The sequence below is a fragment of the Pseudorca crassidens genome, chromosome 18 (genome assembly GCF_039906515.1).
Source record: "Pseudorca crassidens isolate mPseCra1 chromosome 18, mPseCra1.hap1, whole genome shotgun sequence".
Lineage (NCBI taxonomy): Eukaryota > Metazoa > Chordata > Mammalia > Artiodactyla > Delphinidae > Pseudorca > Pseudorca crassidens.
The window spans coordinates 28,375,930-28,395,859 of NC_090313.1; positions in this window are offsets into that span (position 1 = coordinate 28,375,930).

A 19,930-nucleotide genomic window follows, 5' to 3' on the forward strand; every position below is an offset into this window, starting at 1 on the left:
TAGTCTTATTTTTCTTTTTTTTTTAATTTAACTAATTAATTTATTTATTTTTGGCTGCATTGGGTCTTTGTTGCTGCACGTGGGCTTTCTCTAGTTGCGGCGAGCAGGGGCTACTCTTTGTTGCATGCACGGGCTTCTCATTGTGGTGGCTTCTCTTGTTGTGGAGCACAGGCTCTAGGTGTGCGGGATTCAGTAGTTGTGGCACGTGGGCTCAGTAGTTGTCGCTCGCCGGCTCTAGAGCACAGGCTCAGTAGTTGTGGCTCGCAGGCTCTAGAGCACAGGCTCAGTAGTTGTGGTGCATGGGCTTAGTTGCTCCGCGGCATGTGGGATCTTCCTGGACCAGGGCTCGAACCCGTGTCCCCTGCATTGGCAGGTGGATTCTTAACCACTGTGCCACCAAGGAAGTCCATATTTTTCTTTTTTTTCTTAATGATTTTTTAAATTGAAATATAGTTAATTTACAATGTTGTGTTAGTTTCAAGTGTACAGCAAAGTGACTCAGATAGATAGATAGGTAGATAAATAGATAGGATATTCTCTTTCAGATTCTTTTCCATTATAGGTATTACAAGATATTGAGTATAGTTCCCTGTGCTATAAGTATGTCCTTGTTGTTTACATATTTTATATGTGGTAGTGTTTATATGTTAATCCCAAACTTCTAATTTATCTCCCCCCATCCCCTTTGGTAACCACAAGTTTGTTTTCTATGTCTGTGCGTCTGTTTCTGTTTTGTAAATAAGTTCATTTGTATCATTTGTTAGATTCCACATATAAAATGTATCATATGATATATGGCACACAGCCATATTTTTCGATATGTTTTATACCAGATTGACTACTTTGTTTTCTCTACTAAATTTCTATAAAGTCTAGAGCAAGCCACAGTTATTCTGGGCAAATATTTGTAAAGCCCTATTTTCACATATGCAAAATATTTTGCACCAGCAAATTGAGTAGGTTGAACAGCATAGAAATACCAATAGAAGTAGGTCTGCCCTGGCTGCCTTTGAGACTATCTGTAACATTATTTGGCATCTTCAGCCCTCTGTATCCAAAGTTATAGACTTACCACATAATTTAGAGTTCTCTTAGGAAGGAGATAATTTGTATTTGTTGATCATAATTCTGACATTTGCTGCTTTGTGTCTGCTTGAATGCCTCTACGGCTAAATATCTACCTCCTAATGGGGCAGCCCGTGCCATCCTGAAACGGCACTATCAGAAATGTCTTCCTCCTGTTAAAACAAAAAACTGTTTTTGTTATCATCCATAGGCCCAAACCCTCTCCTTAGTATACCAGTATCTGGCCACATTCCACTTGGAAGATCTCAATATTTAAAGATAGCTATAATGCTATTCTCCCCCACCAAAACATTCCTCATTTATTTTCTCTCTGACAGGATTTCAGCCCTTTTAGCAATTTCATATGCACACATATCCATATACTTTATAGCACCTAGAACTAAAAATTCCAGAGGTGTTCAATGCAATCAGTGGAAAACAGTCTGGCACTGCCCCCTTCATTGTTCTATAAATACTCTTGGGGTTTTTTTGGTTTGGTTTGGTTTTTTAATTTATTTTTGGCTGTGTTGGGTCTTCGTTGCTGCGCGCTGGCTTTCTCTAGTTATGGTGAGCGGGGGCTACTCTTCGTTGCGTTGCATGGGCTTCTCATGGCGGTGGCTTCTCTTGTTGCAGAGCATGGGCTCTAGGCGCACGGGCTTCAGTAGTTGTGGCATGTGGGCTCAGTAGTTGTGGCTTTTGTGGCGCTTAGGCTTAGTTGCTCCACGGCATGTGGGATTTTCCCAAACCAGGGATCGAACCCGTGTCCCCTGCATTGGCAGGCGGATTCTTAACCACTGCGCCACCAGGGACGTCCGCCTATTAATACTCTTGTGATCACAGAAGTTCTCTGAGCTCCCACATCAAAGCGTTGCCTCTCTTGGAACTGACTATAAACCAAAACCCCAAAGTCTTTTTCACACATGCTCCAGTGTGTGTGTGTTTTTTTTTCCACACCATCAAGCCATTAGCTCTGACCAAGTAATTAATTCTGACACTATCTACCTGGAGATAGCCTCAGGTCTCACAGGGTAAGGACTCAGTCCCACAAGACTGCCCCCATTTCCGGCTTCTGACTGGCTGTAAATCAGAGGTTCCCACAACACCCTCTTCAGCTTGAATTAATTACTAAAGTGATTCACAGAACTCAGAAAGAACACTCTTACTAGATCGCCAGTTTACTGGATATCACTCCAGAACAGCCAGATGGAAAAGATGCACAGGGCAAGGTATGTAAGAAGGGGGGCTATGTCTCCATGCCCTCTCCCAGCAGTCCACTCTCCCAGAATCTCTGCATGTTCACCAGTTGGAAGCTCTATGGACTCCATTCTTTTGAGGTTTTATGAAGGTATCATTACATAGGCATGATTGATGAAATCACTGGCCATTGGCAATTGATTCAATCTCCAACCTCTCTCCCTCCCAGGAATTCAGAATAGGATTGAAAGTTCTAACCCTCTAATCACTTGCTTGGTTCTCCTGGCAACCATCTGGCCCCTCTGGGGGTTACCTAGGAGCTTACCAAAGTTACCTTGTTAACATAACAAAAGACACCTTGATTGCTCTCACTGCTTAAGAAATTCCAAGGGTTTTAGGAGCTCTGTGCCAGGGACAAAAAACAAATATATATTTTTATTATGAATCAGAGTCTCACATATGCTAAGCAACGTACATTGTTTCTCTCAGGCGTTCTTACTTTGCTTTCTTGGACCCAAGAGCCAGTAGTTCTTACATTTATGTTTGTTAAATTGTATCTTGTTCATTTCAACTTCATAATACCAATTTTCAATATCATTCTAGATCCTGATTCTGTCATTCAAAGCCTAAGTGCCCAATAAAATGTTACTAATAGAATAAATCAAGCAAAACTATAAGAAATAAAAATGATTTATAATTTAATATCAATAAAATGATATGATATAATTACATCACTGGGGTATGCCCTCCATATTTCATTCAAGAAGAATAATTCAACTGAACTAAACTAGGCTCTTCCACTAATATTATGTTAATCTAGTAGTAAGGAGTCAAACAACTTATGTTCATATATTGGCATCACTTTTTGCTTGTTGAGTAACTTTGGAAAAGTTTACTTACTCCCTAACCTGCAGTTTCCTTGTCTGTAAAATCAGAATATATCTCTCATAGGTTACATGAAATATCACATTAAATATTAAAGGAGATAACAGATATATTTAGTACAATGCCTGGCACATAGTAAGTGCTCAATAAATGATAGCTACAAGATTATTATTACTTGAACAATTTTGAATAAAATTATTCAACTCTTTTCAAATCTATTTGTTTTAAATCTAGTCCATATTTTCTAATCTCTTTCACTAAAATCTCATAAGAAAACTTATCAAATGCTTTGCAAATGCCTCTAAATGTTTGTCACCTACCTGTTATATACTCTTGACTATTCAATAAGGTAAGCCCATGAAAGAGGGACATGAGTTTAGTTGGATGTGACTTCTTCCAAATGTCTTAGAAAATTCATGTGATATCCTAGTAGTTATTCCTTAAATATTCATAGTCCTTTAAATATACAGTCAAGATTTTGCCTAGAATGAATGTCAAATTCATATCTTTGAAATAAATAAACTTTGAAGTTTAAGTTAGGTCAGACTTTTTTCTAAATATTCTCACTTATTTTTCTTTAACCAAGAAAACTTACTTATAATGACAGAAAGCAGGAAAGGAAGAGTACATGCAAAATTCTCTAATCATACATTATTCAACTTTCACAAAATTATTTTTCAACCAGATTTCTTCTACTAGAAACCAGAGTAAGTGCCCATTATGTGTGAATATGCCAACTAGCAGAATTAATTTATAGATTGATTTCAGAGCATTGAATTCATCCCTAGAGGAACAGATTCCAAGAGTGAAGGATATTTAATGTTATACACTCAGGTAAACATAGAAATATGTATACTAGTCATCACAAATAAACATCAAAAAATCTGAGGAAATGTTATTGTCCTGTACCGGGGAAGGCATTGAGTCAGAAGATCTGGGTTTAGCCACTAACTTTCAATTAATGTTATTTCATCATGAAGCCTTGTATTTCTCATGTACAAAATGAAATGTAATGTTTGAATAAGATGGAATTGAAACAAATATTAATATTCATGACAAAATGAATAATTATTGTGTAATTCCTGAAGTTCTTCCAGCTCCAGAATTTTGTCTTTGATTTTGTGGTTTTCATGAAAAAAATGACTCAGAACTCATTAAACACAAGTTAGCAGACAACTTTCATCTTGTCTAACATTGATATATCAATGTTAATGCCTACGTAGCAAACATATCAATGGATAAAGATAGATGATTACAATAACTGTTTGAGAGCAGAGAAAAAGTGAAAAAAAATTGATTTCTTAATTGTAAAGTGTCCCTCCATTAATCTCCATTGCTCTTCTCCAGCAATTCTTTATATTTCAAGAAGTAAAATTCAATACTATCCCCTCTTCCCTTGACCTTGCCTACTTCCCTCCCCTTCCCTATGGCCACTATTTCCACCCCTAGGTGCAGAAAAATCACTATTTGTGGAGAACAGTACAGTATGATTCAATGAAGGTCAGGATCAAAGGAAAAATGGATGAACTGTCATGACCGTGATTTATTCAACTAAAAAGGAAAGAGGAGGGGGCATTCTGGTTGTTACTGACTGAATCCTCTATGGAAGATAATGGCCTCTTCCTCTGGGAGAAAGAAAATCTCATCCATTCAGTTCATCTGACCTATAACAAACTCCAAATAAGGTATCTATGAAAACTTGCAAGGTAGGAAAAGGCCATGAACATTACAGTAGCCTAGAGGGTTCTTTGTTTTTCAGAGCCCTTATAAATGTCTGGATTGAAAGTTAAATGAGAACACAAGCTCCCCCTCATGTGTGATTTAATGACATAAACACTTTAGAGCTAGGCTGGCAGAAGTCAGTTGTACAGTCTACAAATGTAAAGAAACAAGTAAAAAAATATGAAAACAATCCATTGGTATCAAGAATAATTGGGCAAATCACAAAATGGGTGGTGCAGATATACCAAATTTTCATTTAAGCCCCTCTTGTTCATTTAATTAAGCACAGCTTGGGGGAGCACTTACTCTATATTCTGCACTGTGCTATGACCTATAAATAATTGGTAAGATAAGGGCCCTTCAAAGCATACAACCGAAGAGCTTAGTGTCTCCTACAGAATACCACTGGCAAAACTGGCATTTACACATTACTATAAATTAGAAAAAGGCTGTTGACTTAGGCAAAGCTCTTTTGGTGGCAAGAAACAGAGATTCGCATAGTAAGTTAAGAAAAAGAGTGGAGGGCTTCCCTGGTGGCGCAGTGGTTGAGAGTCCGCCTGCCGATGCAGGGGACACGGATTCGTGCCCCGGTCCGGGAAGATCCCACATGCCGCGGAGCGGCTGGGCCCGTGAGCCATGGCCGCTGAGCCTGCGCTTCCAGCGCCTGTGCTCTGCAGCGGGAGAAGCCACAACAGTGAGAGGCCCGCGTACCGCAAAAAAAAAAAAAAAGAAAAAGAGTGGAAAATACTATAAAGACTCAGTGTAACCTCTGAGACAGAGCAGTGGCAGCAACACGGCCAGGGCTGGCCAAGAGCTAGAGCTACAACTGGGAAGCTTTTAGGAACAACGGCTGTTCTCCAGAATTGAAAATCAAGCTATCTTTTTCCCATTGTCTCTAGTTATCCTGCTTCGTGCTGAAGATCAGCTCTCTCTGCTTATCTCTCAGTTCATGTTGTCGCAAAGTAATTGCCCTATGGCTGCCTTAGCTTCAGCCCCAGAACACTAAGTTTGCATGTCCTTCAATGTCTGGCATGCACACTTGGCCCAAATTGCTGTGTTCCAACTCCAGAATCAGGGCGGAGAGAGTATAATTGGCCCAGCTGAGCACGTGTTTCCCTATAATCCAGTCATCTGTAGTGAGGGACAGAGTCACATATTTTTAAAATCTGTCTTCAGGGGCACACCCCTGTGTGGATGACAGTTCTCCTGGAGGAAATAAGAACTGGACGGGCACCAGAACTTGTCTGAGTATCATGTCCAATCTACAACTTCTAGCAGATATCTTCTTTGATAAATAACTGTTATTAATATGTGGTAGTATGCAGACTCAAGGTAGGCTACACAGAAAAAATCTAAGGTATAAATTATTTTAAATAAAGTATATTTAATTTCTTCATCATATAATTTTTCAGGCTACTGCTTAAACTTGAAGTCATCTAAAGATGAAATCTCATGCATTATAAGTTACTAATGGAAACAAACTTATTCTGAAAGATTAGATTATATTTAGGAATAAGATTAACAACTGATGAAGCAGATTATAGTGTTTGCACTTGTTTCCAACTCAAAATGTGTTCATGTGTTCTATAACAAAGAGATTTTTTTTTTCTATTCTTGGATGCTTTAATGACATATGCTGACATACTTTGTATTCCTGTGTTGACCTAAGACAAATAGACTGCCAGTTATTTCTCCAGGAAAAATGGGTTTATTCCTTATTCAGCAAGGAATTGCAATTCAGAATCTGCAACCATGGAGGTCACATGATTTTTCCCTGCACAGCAAGGGAAGGAGAATGCTTTTACAGAGGAAAATAAAGTGGGGAGAGCCATAGTAAACAATTATTCCAGGGCTTTTCATTGGGTGAGTCCTTGCCAGTAAAGAAGGGGAGTCTTTCTTCTTCCTGTTGGGCTTTGCTAGCATAGCAGGGCATGAAAGCTTCTGGTTTCCCAACTCTATTTAACTGAGGTTTTTGTTTATTAATTTTTTACACATGTAACCACTAATTTGAACATATCTGAATACAGTAGTTATCACAGATTATCATAATATTGTAATGACTTTTTGGGGGGCAATGTATTTACATATCTTTCTCTCACTAGTCGGTAACCTTGAGAATAGTGCCTGTAACCTTTAAAAGCTCTGTGCTTTGTGACCACCTAGAGGGATGGGATAGGGAGGGTGGGAGGGATACGCAAGAGGGAGGGGATATGGGGATATATGTATACGTATAGCTGATTCACTTTGTTATACAGCAGAAACTAACACACCATTGTAAAGCAATTATACTCCAATAAAGATGTTAAAAAAAAACAAACACCAGGTTAAAAAAATAAATAAAATAAAATAAGCTACTATAGATAATTATGCTGGCTTATATAGACTTGTTCACTTTTTCCAAACTATGTGTTTTTCCTTATTTATCTAAAGGAGAAAGTATCCAGCAACTTCAATCATCCATGATAGCTATGATCCTAAAAGTCAGGGAGAAAAACACACCTGCCAGTTTTGGTGACACAGAAAGTTAATAAAATACATAAATTCAGTGAACTTTGTTTCACTGGAGATGAGTGGAGGTGTTTTCGGTAGCGAGAAGGACCTCAGTCCTTGTCTTCTTTGAAGAAAGAATTCCACAGAGAGACCGAGATTGCAAAGCAGGCACAGAGTTTATCAGAAGCAGAGTAAGTGTGGGATAGCACACACAGAAGCAGTTTATTCTGGCCAGAAGCAGGAGTTACACACTTGGAGGAAGAGAGTGTGGGCATTCTTGTGAGTGAAGAGTGCGCAATAGGGGCAGTTAGGTTGTTAATATGGGCTTAATCTTCTGGGGTTTAGATGAGGGTGACTCCCCTTTTCTTTCCCCTATAATCGTGTCATCTGCAATTCCTTATCTGGGCTTCCACCAAGCTCCTTTCTTGATCTTTCCCATGAACACCTAAGTGAAAACCACAGGGTGGGGTGTGAGGGAGGAGGTCAAAACGGCAATGCTAATGATATTACAAGGATATTACAATGTGGCCAAAGTTACTAGAGGATAACTTGAGACCCCCTCTGAGCATGTGTTGGGCTGGGAAATCTCCTTGACCACAAAAATGACAGAACTGCGGGGAGGGGTGGGGAGGGGGGGTGCTTTGTCTTTCACCCAATCAGGGCTTATAGTCCAACAGTAGTTTATCTCCAAGTCCACGTGAAACAGGTTGCAGCAGGTCAACCCAAAGCCTATCTATCTATCGCCTACCTCAGAGCGCATGCTCCATAGTTTTCACGGTCAAGAGTTTCTTGCTCAGATGCTACAGAGTTTTTGTTTCACATGCCATTCCTCAGATGCTACAAAGTTTCTGTTTTAGATGCCATTCCTCCATGCCTCATGACCTCATTAAGTGCAAAACAAGGAGGTAGCTTTGCCTTCTGCCTAAGGCTTATGCAGGAGGAGACTGTCCTTGGGCCCGGACCTATCTTTCCTGCCTCAGAGGTATTTCTTCCCTGTTTTACTTATTACACCGTAGTATTATGATTCAAATTATCAGCCTTTTCAGATATTTGAACTGTATTTAAACCTGTTCTGGGTTATAGCCAGGCACTGGGGAAATTAAAAGTGTAAGCCACAGCAATAAAGATGGGAACTTGAGAATCCACATTTAAAAGCTGATTTAGAACATCTAAATTAGATTTTCAAGTGTTAATCAGATTTCACATGTTAAAATAGTTGCTAACAAATAAAAATAGCTTTAATTTTGATATTTTATTCTCCAGTATATCATACCAACTGTAAAATTTTAGCGATAAAAATAAATAATTTGAGAATAGGTTTGTTGTGTAGGCATTTGAGTGAACAACTCACCTGTAAATTAGTTAATGAATAAGAGGCTAGTAACAACTTTCAACAGCAGTAACTTCTTCTCTAAGGAGACAGGCAGTTTTCTTTTTTGAGCTAATCCATTCTAAGTTTAGAAACTGGTTATGGAAAATAGGAAGAGGAATACCAAGTTAAAGTAATCATTGAATATTTTAATTTTCTCATATAGCGAACAACATACATTTCGTATTTGCAATACTATTTACAGTCTGATTATGTAGAATTGAGGGAAAAAAGCAAAGAATATAAATAACTAGAATGGAATTTTATTTTGTTCCATTCTTTTATAAGAAAAACACAAATTAAATTAAGCTGACATCAGGATCATATTAAAAACCCATAGGAGAAGCAATAAATCACACACTATATTCCTTCTCTCCTCTGTCAGCAAAGGACTGTAAAATGACAAGTATTGTTCAAAGGGCATAGAAACCCCAAAAGTGTCTTTTATATGAAAGACATTAAATTAAAATCAGAGTTTTACTCTACAGTACACATTTATTTTTTCCAATATATTTATGAAAATATGGAAATAATACAGGAAAAATGGCTGAAAATGTATCCTTTAGTCTTACTACTTCCTATTAATTATGGTTAATTTTTTGGTAATATCTTTTCAATATGCTTTCTCTGTCTAGTCTTTGGGGAAAAAAGTACTAATTTTAAGGATACATAAAGCATTTTGTGTCCTGCTTTCGTTGTGCTCCACTTTTTTCACTTAACGTTATATCGTGTGTTTTTCATGCTATTCAAAGGCATCACTTTTAATAGCCACATGTTATTTGTTTAAGTGTAGACAAATTTCTTAACTGTTCCTCTATATTTTGACTTACACTTTGTTTCCAATTGTTATTATAAATAATACGTGAACATCTTTAGACACAATGTTTTTTCTTTATTTCCTAATGATACGTTCTCAAAAGTGAAATTCCTGGGTCACAGAGATGTTTTAAGTGTTCATGTATTTAAACTAACTCAGCATAGTAAAATGAGGAGACACCTTAACTGAAATCCAGAGATGTGAGTTCTAATCCCAGCATTTTTTCTAAGTTACTTGGTAACTTTGGTCAAATGAGTTCGCTGCTCTGGTCTTCAGTTTCCTCACCTATAGTATAGAGATGACTGAACTAAATTATTTTAGGGTCTTAGGGTTCCTACTTTGGTTATCTATGACTGCATAACAAATCACCTCAAAACCTAGTGTCTTAAAACAACACTCATTCCGTTATTTCTCATGATTCTGTGGGTTGACTGGAGCTCAGCTGTGTGGTTCTTCTGCTGGTCTTGCTTGTAGTTCCTCAGGCAACTTCAGTCAAATAGTGGCTGCATATTCAGTTTCAAAGATGGAATGTCCAAAATGACTTCATTCATGTACCTGGCACCTTGGGAGGGATAGCTAGGCTTAGGTGGGAAACTGGGGCAGCTGGATTTCTTCCTCTCTCTCTGTCTCTCTCTCCCTCTCCCTCTCTATCTTTTTTGGTCTCTATCTCTATTTCCATACAGACTCAGAGTGCCTTCTCTTCATATATCCTTCCCATATAGTATCTTCACGAGGTCTCTCCTTCAGAACAATATGACCTGTTACATGACCGTTCAGGCTTTCGGAAATGCTAACGCATTGTCACTTCTACCCCATTCAATTGAGAAAGCAAGTTACAGGATCAGCTCAGCTTCAATGTGAAGAGGGCAGTATAAGATCTTGAATATTGGGAGGCATGGTTCGTTAGAGGCCATCTTTGGTGAGTAGCTATCACATAGTATGTGACTAGAACGGTGTCTTCCAAGGTCTAGGATATTAATTGTGTGAAGATTGTAATCCATGTGCAGCAAGTGCTATGACAGTCTACGGGTAGCATTAGGGACAGTGTGGTGAGTCTCCATTGTCAGAGATGTTCATTTCACCAGAACACTCAATTCTCAACCCTTCTGGGGGGAAAAAGTGCACTCTGTAATTTTCTCCAAATAATTACACTATGTTCTTTGTGTTGACAATCTCCACATTTACATGTCAGCCCTCAGCTGCCCAGAAGATATAAATAGATTGAAGCTCCCCATACCCGACCCTAAAGAGAGTACATGGGAGGAGATTCACCCTGTCTGAAAGTAACTGAGTTCCCTCATGTGGAGTTTAGAGGAAGGTGAATCTGACTGGATCTTACTGATTCTCCACATGATTGGGGAAATCAGAAAGAGATTAACCAAAAATGAGTCCCCAGAGTAATGGCAAATGAAACAGCTTTGCCTAGCCTCTCCTAATAAAAGATAAAAACCCTTTCAATAGATTAATTTTGTTACTTGATAGCTGAATGTATACACTAAATTCAATAGAACTGAGACTGCCAGGCTGTGACAAAACCAAACAACAACAAACAGAAAACAAAGCCAGACTCAATAATATTTTATTAATCCTCAATGCCAAATTACACGTGCTCGAGGAGAATATGCTTTTTCTCCCACACTACGGAAAATAGCAGCTTCTTATTAAGTCTGTCTCTTAAAACTTAAACATTTGCTCGTTCCCCCCACTGCTTAGCAGTGAGAGCTAAAGCGTCTGGAGCATTTTATTTACTTACATGGCATTTGCCTTGACATTTTCCAAGTAATAATACATAGTAACAGAGACATATGAGGGTTCTATCCTTTCCCTCAGGGCAAACCAGGCAGGAATAGACCTCTAATGCAAAAATCCACTGAGCAGGATAATAAATAAGAGGGCATAAAATGGGGAAAATAGTTTCCAAATACAATCTTTAAAAAATACAGAAGAGACACTATTCGACCCAACGTGAGGTAAGGGCTCTTCAACTTTCACATTTTAGAGTAGGTTTCAGCCTCATTAGTGGATCCTTTCCCACTCACCAGGTTGCTTCTAAATCTGATAGCACTTTTTTTGTTGTTGTTGTTGTTGGTTTTTTATGGCTTCAAGAAATAGCAATGGGGCTTCCCTGGTGGCGCAGTGGTTGGGAGTCCGCCTGCCGATGCAGGGGACCGGGTTCGTGCCCCGGTCCGGGAAGATCCCACATTCCGCGGAGCGGCTGGGCCCGTGAGCCATGGCCGCTGAGCCTGCGCGTCCGGAGCCTGTGCTCCGCGGCGGGAGAGGCCACGGCACTGAGAGAGGCCCGCGTACCGAAAAAAAAAAAAAAACAGAAAAAGAAAAAGGAATAGCAATGATTTCTATGGTGCTTTATTAATAAAATGGTACTTGTTCCTAAGTAGTAGCTGAAATATAGAGAGATTTTTAAACAACATAAAAATATGATTATTCAAGCCACGCTTACTTCCTACGAAGCAATTGAGCATTTATTCAACAAATTCCTTGTGATTGCCAGCTCTGTGTGAGACACCACGCTAGGCCGTGGGATTACATGAGGGAACAAGATATGGTTTCTTCCTTGAGGAAACTTTAAAGGCTGCAATAGACCACTAAGCAGGCTAGAGTCCAAAGAAGTGGCATCTAGTCAATCTAAAGGTTCAGGGAAGGATACTCAGAGGTAATATTTAGGCTGAGAGGGGAAAGATGCAGAGAAGTTGTTCAAGGAAGGGGGAGCGGCGGTTGTATATTAGGATTCTACAGAGAAACAGGACATTATACGTATATACATCTTCATGTATATAGAGAGATTTATTATAAGGAACTGACTCATGTGATTGTAGAGGCTGAAAAGTCCCAAGATCTGAAGTTGGACAGCTGGAGACCCAAGAGCCAATACTATAGTTCCAGTCCATGTCTGAGGGCCTGAGAACCAGGAACACCGTTCCAGTTGTAAAGCTAGCATGCTCTAGACCCAACAAGAACTGATATTTCTGTTTGAGTCTAAAAGTAGGAAAAGACTGATGGTCCATCTCAACCAATCAGGCAAGAGGAGTGGCCTCTTGCTTGAAAGAGGGCCAGTGTTTTGGTTTGATTCAGACCTTCGACTGATTGGATGAGGCCCACCCACATTAGGAGAAGCAGTCTGCTTTACTCAATCTACAAACTCAGATGTTAATCTTATCCAAAAACACCCTCCCAGACACACCTAGAATAGTATTTGACCAAATATCTGGGCAAGCCATGACCCAGTCATGTTGACACATAAAATGAACCGTCACAGGATACAGTGGTAGAGCAAAAAAAGGTGGCTGTGGAGGCACTGGTCCTCAGGGAGGAGGTTTTTAAGCAAAGGAACAGCAAATGTAGAGGCCCTAAGGGCCAAAGTTGGCATTAGAAGGTCTCTAGACTTTTGGGATTCAGAAGCTAACACTTAACAGTTTATACTTCAGGATATTCAATTCTATGCTGAGACTGAGAAAAGAAATCACACATCCTGAAAAAGCCCTATACAGCTTACTCTTGTGTGCATATCCTTCAGCTTTTATATCCTGTATGTGTAACTTGTTTCACCAGCTTGTCCCCCACCTGCTCCTGAAGGACCTTTAGTTTTCCATAAAGTCCACCCAGTATAGTTATTTCTGAAAGTCCTTAGAGGAGAATGAAACTGTCCACATAGATCGGTGTTCGTCAACCAGGGATGATTTTGTTCCCCAGGGGACGTTAGGCTACCTAGCTAATAAGACATATTCAGTTTTCCCACCTGGAGGAAGTGCTACTAGCTTCTCTCCGGTGGAAGCCGGGGATGCTGCTAAATGCTCTTCAACGCATAGGATGCCCCCATCACAGAGAATTATCTAATCCAAAAGATTCAAGAGGCAAGTGCTGTCAGCCATCACTGGTACTTCTGGGGTGACCCAACAAGTCTAAACATGGAACCTCTTCTTATCTGATATCCCATGTCTGGGGTTTGTTTGGATCTGCTCCACCAGAGCCCAGGACTACAGGCTTCCCTCATTTGCTTTTGGGTGACTTTTACAGAAGAGTTTCAGAAACACTCATCACTGATACTTTATGCCATTGTGGTCTTCTTGCCTCTGACTTCCTCCTGTAGAGTCCATAGCCTTTGTCCCCAGAGGAGCTGCTTGGCCTGATTACCTGCAATTCCCACCAGCAATGTCTCCCAGTGTACACTGTTAAGATGTACAATAATAATTAGCCCTTCAAGGGCATGCATTCCTTAGCAGATTCTGTTCTAAATGTTTTACAGACATTATTTCATTAGGAAAACAATGAGTTTTACTTATTTTACAAATAAAGCTATTAACACTGATAAAAGTCAAGTAGCTTTCCCAACTTGTACTGCTAATTAAAAAAAAAAAGAAAAAAAAATGGAGTTTTAGGTTGGAACCAGTTCTATCTGACTCCTAAACTGTGTTCTCAATCAATGAACTAAACTGCATGAAACTCAGGTGACCAGACTCCATGGTTGACAGTGGCTTTGCCCTTTGTCCATAGTGAGACCCTTCTCACATTCCCTATTTTCTCACCCTAAAAGAGATCCAGCTTAACAAAACATAAGCAAATAATGCAAGTTTTGGGGAAAATAGGGAAAAGTTTTCAGTGTAATATTTTAAAATATTTATTTAAACCACATTTGTTCTTTCCTCAAGGCCCCTTTCCAATCCAAGTATCTCTCCATCTCCTTAACTCTATACCCATCTGCCAACAAACACACAATCCTTATCATTTCTTTTGTTGTACTGAACAATTCAGCTTTCACTCTCAGTTTGGAAACCCCAACAAGTAAAAAAAAAAAAAAAAAAAAAAAAAAAAGGAAAGGAAAGACAATCAGAAGTTAGCTGTTCCTTTCCACCTTAAAAAACATGTCATCTGTTGTTTCCGAAGACTGACTCTTGGGAGTTTCTGTGTCAGAACTTCTATGAAAGTCTTCATTCAAAAAAGAAAAAGAAAGAAAGAAAGAGAGAGAGAGAAGAGGAAGGAAGGAAGGAAGGAAGGGCGGGAGGAAGGAAGAAAATCCCTGCATAGGTTTGAGGGAATAGGGGAGGTTCTATCGCTAAGAAAATAAAAATTCTCTGTCATGGGCTTCCCTGGTGGCGCAGTGGTTGGGAGTCCGCCTGCCGATGCAGGGGACGCGGGTTCGTGCCCCGGTCTGGGAAGATCCCACATGCCGCGGAGCGGCTGGACCCGTGAGCCATGGCCGCTGAGCCTGCGCGTCTGGAGCACCGCAATGGGAGAGAGGCCACAGCAGTGAGAGGCCCGCGTAACCGCAAAAAAAAAAAAAAAAAAAAAAATTCTCTGTCATTGATAAGTACATAATTTAAGCAGCCTCTGGGTTCGCTTTCAAGATTTGCTTTACTTGAGTGCAAGAGCCTTAAGGAATAATGGTAGTCATATGAGCTACTACTATTATGTGCCAGGCATCAAGGTAGCTCATTCATTTAATAAAGGGGTTAGCAAACTACAGTCCAGAGGCCAAATCCGGTCCATTGCCTGTCTTTGTATGGCGCACAAGCCATACATAAAAATAGCCTTTAAATTTTTAAATAGTTACATTTTAAATGGTATGCAGTTATTTACATACTATCCTCAGTTCTGCCTCTTGGCCAATCCCTGACTTAAATCAACCATTGTGAAAAGTAGAAACTGTCATTATCCCCATTTTATAGGTGAGAATACTGAGGCTTAGAGTGGTTAAGTGATTTATCTAAGGTCACAGAAGTGGAAAGTGGCAAATCCAGGATTTCAACTTACATTTTCTCATTCCAAAGCCACCATTTCTAACTACCATACAATCCAGTGATGTCCCTGTCCCCATGGCCTGGAGCCAAGAACATGTGTATTTTGATAAGGTGAAATATAGTTTGAAGCAAGAGGTGGGTTCTTGCTTTGACTGGGCAGCCTGCCATCATCCCGGTGCAGCACCACCAATGTGCTCCTCTGGAGGTGCCCACGGCATGTGCTGCCGGACTCATCAGCATGTCTGTCACACAGGGTTCTGCACCTGGCGGAGAGAGAACCCCTTTCTCAGAAAAGTAGAAGAATCAAAGCAGCGCTCCTCGTGCCCTGAGGGGCACAAAGTCTCACAAAGTTCCTACTGAAACAGCCCCACAGCCCTCGCAGGATGCGGACATGATTCCGTGAGCATCTGGGTTAGGAGATAAATGGATGAAGCCAAATCTCACGCTGTATTTGGAATTGGCCCTCTGCCGAGAGCTAAGGCTTTTTTTTTTTTTTAAACTGGGTATCTTGTCTGCCTGTGAGAAGTCCTTTCTCAGGAAGTTCTCCAGTCTGTCACGCAACGTCCCCTCACCAAGTCCAGACACAACCACAGCGCAGGGCTGGGCTGAAGGAGCTAAGCTTGGACCACCGTTTCCCTATAATGACTAGGGAAACATCAGGGAAATGTGACAAATGAGCATGTATATCAAGAGAATATAATGATAGACTCCAGTGCATTTTTTTTTGCTTTTTTCCTTTCCCTGTAGAGTTGAATAGAAAAATACATTTCCCAGTGGAGGAAGCTCATTATAAAATAAGATTCATCCTCGAATATTCCTTTCTCCACAGTCACAAGGTTGTCCCAAAGAGGTGACATAAAGTACTGCTCCTGATCATGACTCTGGACTACCTGAGTTCAAACCCCAGCTCTGTGGCTCTGGAATAATTCAACCGTCTGTCTCCCTACATGTAAAATGGGGACAGTAATAGTGCCTGCCTTATCCGTCATTGTACTGATCATAAATGTAAAGCGCTCAGAATCATGTACATAGGCACTAGCTATGGCGTTAAATGCATCCCACCCTCAAATAACTCACAGCTTCAATCTTTCAGGGCAAAATAAGGCTTTCCCACAATTTTCACTTAGTGTTCAATTATGTTTTTCTGAGACAGAAAAGTATACTAGGTTCTCTAAAATACATAATAATAATCAATATGAGTTCTGAAAGGACATTACTTTAAAGCAAAAGTGTTTTAAAAAGAAGTGTTTAGAAAGCATATATGAAAAAATCAGCTATTATAATGATATAAAGTTATATGCAATGCACTGTAATTTTTCATCTTTAGAAACTTCAAAGCAAGTTATATTTTGACATAAGCTTAATAGAGATCTCTCTCCTTTCCTCGTGCTTTTTTCCAAATAATTATGGATTCTGGCTTCTTTTCTATTAGTGTAATTTAAAATATCAAGGTATAAAACATAAATAAAAAGATTGAGTTTCTTTGTTCTCTGGATTTTTGCTTTAAAGACAGAGGATAAGACTAAAGAGTTACAAGGATAGAATTTCACTTGCTACTACCTGGCTGAGAAAAGCCTGAATGTGCTGGTGTGATCGGGTGGTCCCTAGGGGCCACCCACTCAAACCAGACTAAAGAGAGCAAGAAAGGAAAGAAAAGAAGGAAAGAGACACTTGTCCTTTTGAGTCCCCCACCATCTACATGTTCTCTCTGTAGCCCTTCTCAATGGGCTAGGTCTTCTTCTTCTTTATTTTTTAAATTGAAGCATAGTTGATTTACAATGTTGTTAGTTTCTGGTATACAGCAAAGTGATTCACTTTTATAGATATATATTCATTATATATTTCAATATACATATTCATTTTCATATTCTTTTCCATTATAGTTTATTACAAGATATTGAATATAGTTTCCTGTGCTATACAGCAGGTCTTTGTTGCTTATGTATTTTATATATGGTAGTTTGTATCTGCTAATCCCAAACTCTTAGTTTATCCCTCTTCCACTCTTTCCCCTTTGGTAACCATAAGTTTGTTTTCTATGACTGTAAATTTGTTTCTGTTTTACAAATAAGTTCATTTTTTATTATCTAGGTCTTCTTTTCCTTTACGCTTCAGCTCTATCTCCTAGCCAACTTAAAGTCCCTCTGTCTTATATTTTAGGACCTGAAGGTCTTATACTCTGAAAGATAAAAATTTTTAAATATAATTATTATAGCTCACTCTTGGAAATAGAGAGCCTTACCCACCCCCCAAATTAATCTCCAGTGGCAGAACTCTGCCACGTGGCAGGCAGTGGGAAAGCTACTTCAGGGAAGGGGCACCCCTCAGATGATTGTGATGGCTTCCCCGGTCATCTGTTCTGGTGAACACTGAGCTGGCTGCAACACCTGGGTTACTGAGAGGATGAAGCAATAGGAGAGAAAAAGAGCTTTATTTTTTGCTTAGCATACATAACATGTTTCTTACTCCTCTAATGGGACGTTTGAGAAGAGGGTATGCTTCATCCATGCAGTGACTGGGGATGAGCCAGAGTGGAGAGGGGGAGTTGATGATTATCTAGTATGTATTTAAGTTCATTTTATTGTCAAGAACTTTGCATCTATTGCATTAAAAAAGAAAAGAGAAACTTGCATCTTTTCTCTCTTTGCAGTTGTTGTAGCTGGATAATGGTCATATAATTTTAAACTTAAATTTTCATCTTTAATTTATTTTTCTATTTTACTTAACACAGTCAGATTTTTAAAAACAACATCTGTAACCCATCACATGCCCTTTCAAGGATTCTGCTTAAGGAAGAATACAAAACTTGATGTATTTTAAAAACTTTACTATACATTAAAATACAGACTTTTAATAGAAGTATAGTTGCTTTACAAAATATTATGTTAGTTTATACTGTACAGCAAGTGAATCAGCTATACGTATACATATATCCCTTCTTTTTCGGGTTTCCTTCTCATTTAGGTCACCACAGAGCACTGAGTAGAGTTCCCTGTGCTCAGTAGGTTCTCATTAGTTATCTATTTTATGCATAGTATCAATAGTGTATATATGTTAATCCCAATCTCCCAATTCATCCTACCTTGCCCTTTCCCCTTGGTATCCATACATTTGTTCTCTACGTTTGTGTCTCTATTTCTGCTTTGTAAATAAGATCGTCTATACCAATTTTTTCAGATTCCACATATATGCATTAATATATGATATGTGTTTTTCTCTTTCTGACTTACTTCACTCTGTATGATAGTCTCTAGATCCATCCATGTCTCTACAAATGACCCAATTTCATTCCTTTTTATGGCTAAGTAATATTCCATTGTATATATGTACCACATCTTCTTTATCCATTCCTCTGTTGATGGACATTTAGGTTGCTTCCATGTCCTGGCTATTGTAAATAGTGCTGCAATGAACATTACGGTGCATGTGCCTTTTTTTAATTTATTTTTTTATAAATTTAGGGATGGTGAAGCATGCCAACTTTTTTTAAAAATTCATTTATTCGTTTATTTTTGGCTGTGTTGGGTCTTCGTTGCTGTGCGAGGGCTTTCTCTAGTTGTGGCGAGCGGGGTTCACTCTTCATCACGGTGCGTGGGCTTCTCGCTGTCATGGCCTCTCTTGTTGTGGAGCACAGGCTCCAGATGCGCAGGCTCAGTAGTTGTGGCTCACGGGCCCAGTTGCTCCGCGGCATGTGGGATCTTCCCAGACCGGGGCTTGAACCTGTGTCCCCTGCATTGGCAGGCAGATTCTCAACCATTGCGCCACCAGGGAAGCCCGCATGTGTCTTTTTGAATTATGTTCTTTTTCTGGGTATATACCCAAGACCCTGCTCTACCCAACTGCCTGCAGGCTCCAGTGCTGAATGCCACACACTAAACAACAAGCAAGGCAGGAACACAAGCCTGCCCATCCACAGACAGGCTGCCTAAAGTCGTACTAAGCCCACAGACACCCCAAAACACACCACTTGATGCAGCCCTGCCCATCAGAGGGACAAGATCCAGTTCCACTCACCAGAACGCAGGCACCAGTCCCACCCACCAGGAAGCCTACTGGACCAACCTCTCCCACTGGGGGCAGACACCAGAAGCAAGAGGAGCTACAACCCTGCAGCCTGCGGAAAGGAGACCTCAAACACGGTAAGTTAGACAAAATGAGAAGACAGAGAAATATGTTGCAGACGAAGGAACAAGATAAAAACCCACAAGATCAAATAAATAAAGAGGAAATAAGCAAGCTACCTGAAAAAGAATTCAGAGTAATGATAGTAAAGATGATCCAAATCTTGGAAACAGAATGGAGAAAATACAAGAAACGTTTAACAAGGCCTAAAAGAACTAAAGAGCAAACAATGAGGAACAACACAATAAATGAAATTAAAAATTCTCTAGAAGGAATCAGTAGCAGAATAACTGAGGCAGAAGAACAGATAAGTGACCTGGAAGATAAAATAGTGGAAATAACTACTGCAGAGCAGAATGAAGAAAAAAGAATGAAAAGATTTGAGGACAGTCTCAGAGACCTCTGGGACAATGTTAAACACACCAACATTTGAATTATAGGGGTCCCAGAAGAAGAAGAGAAAGAGAAAGGGTCTGAGAAAATATTTGAAGAGATTATAGTCAAAAACTTCCC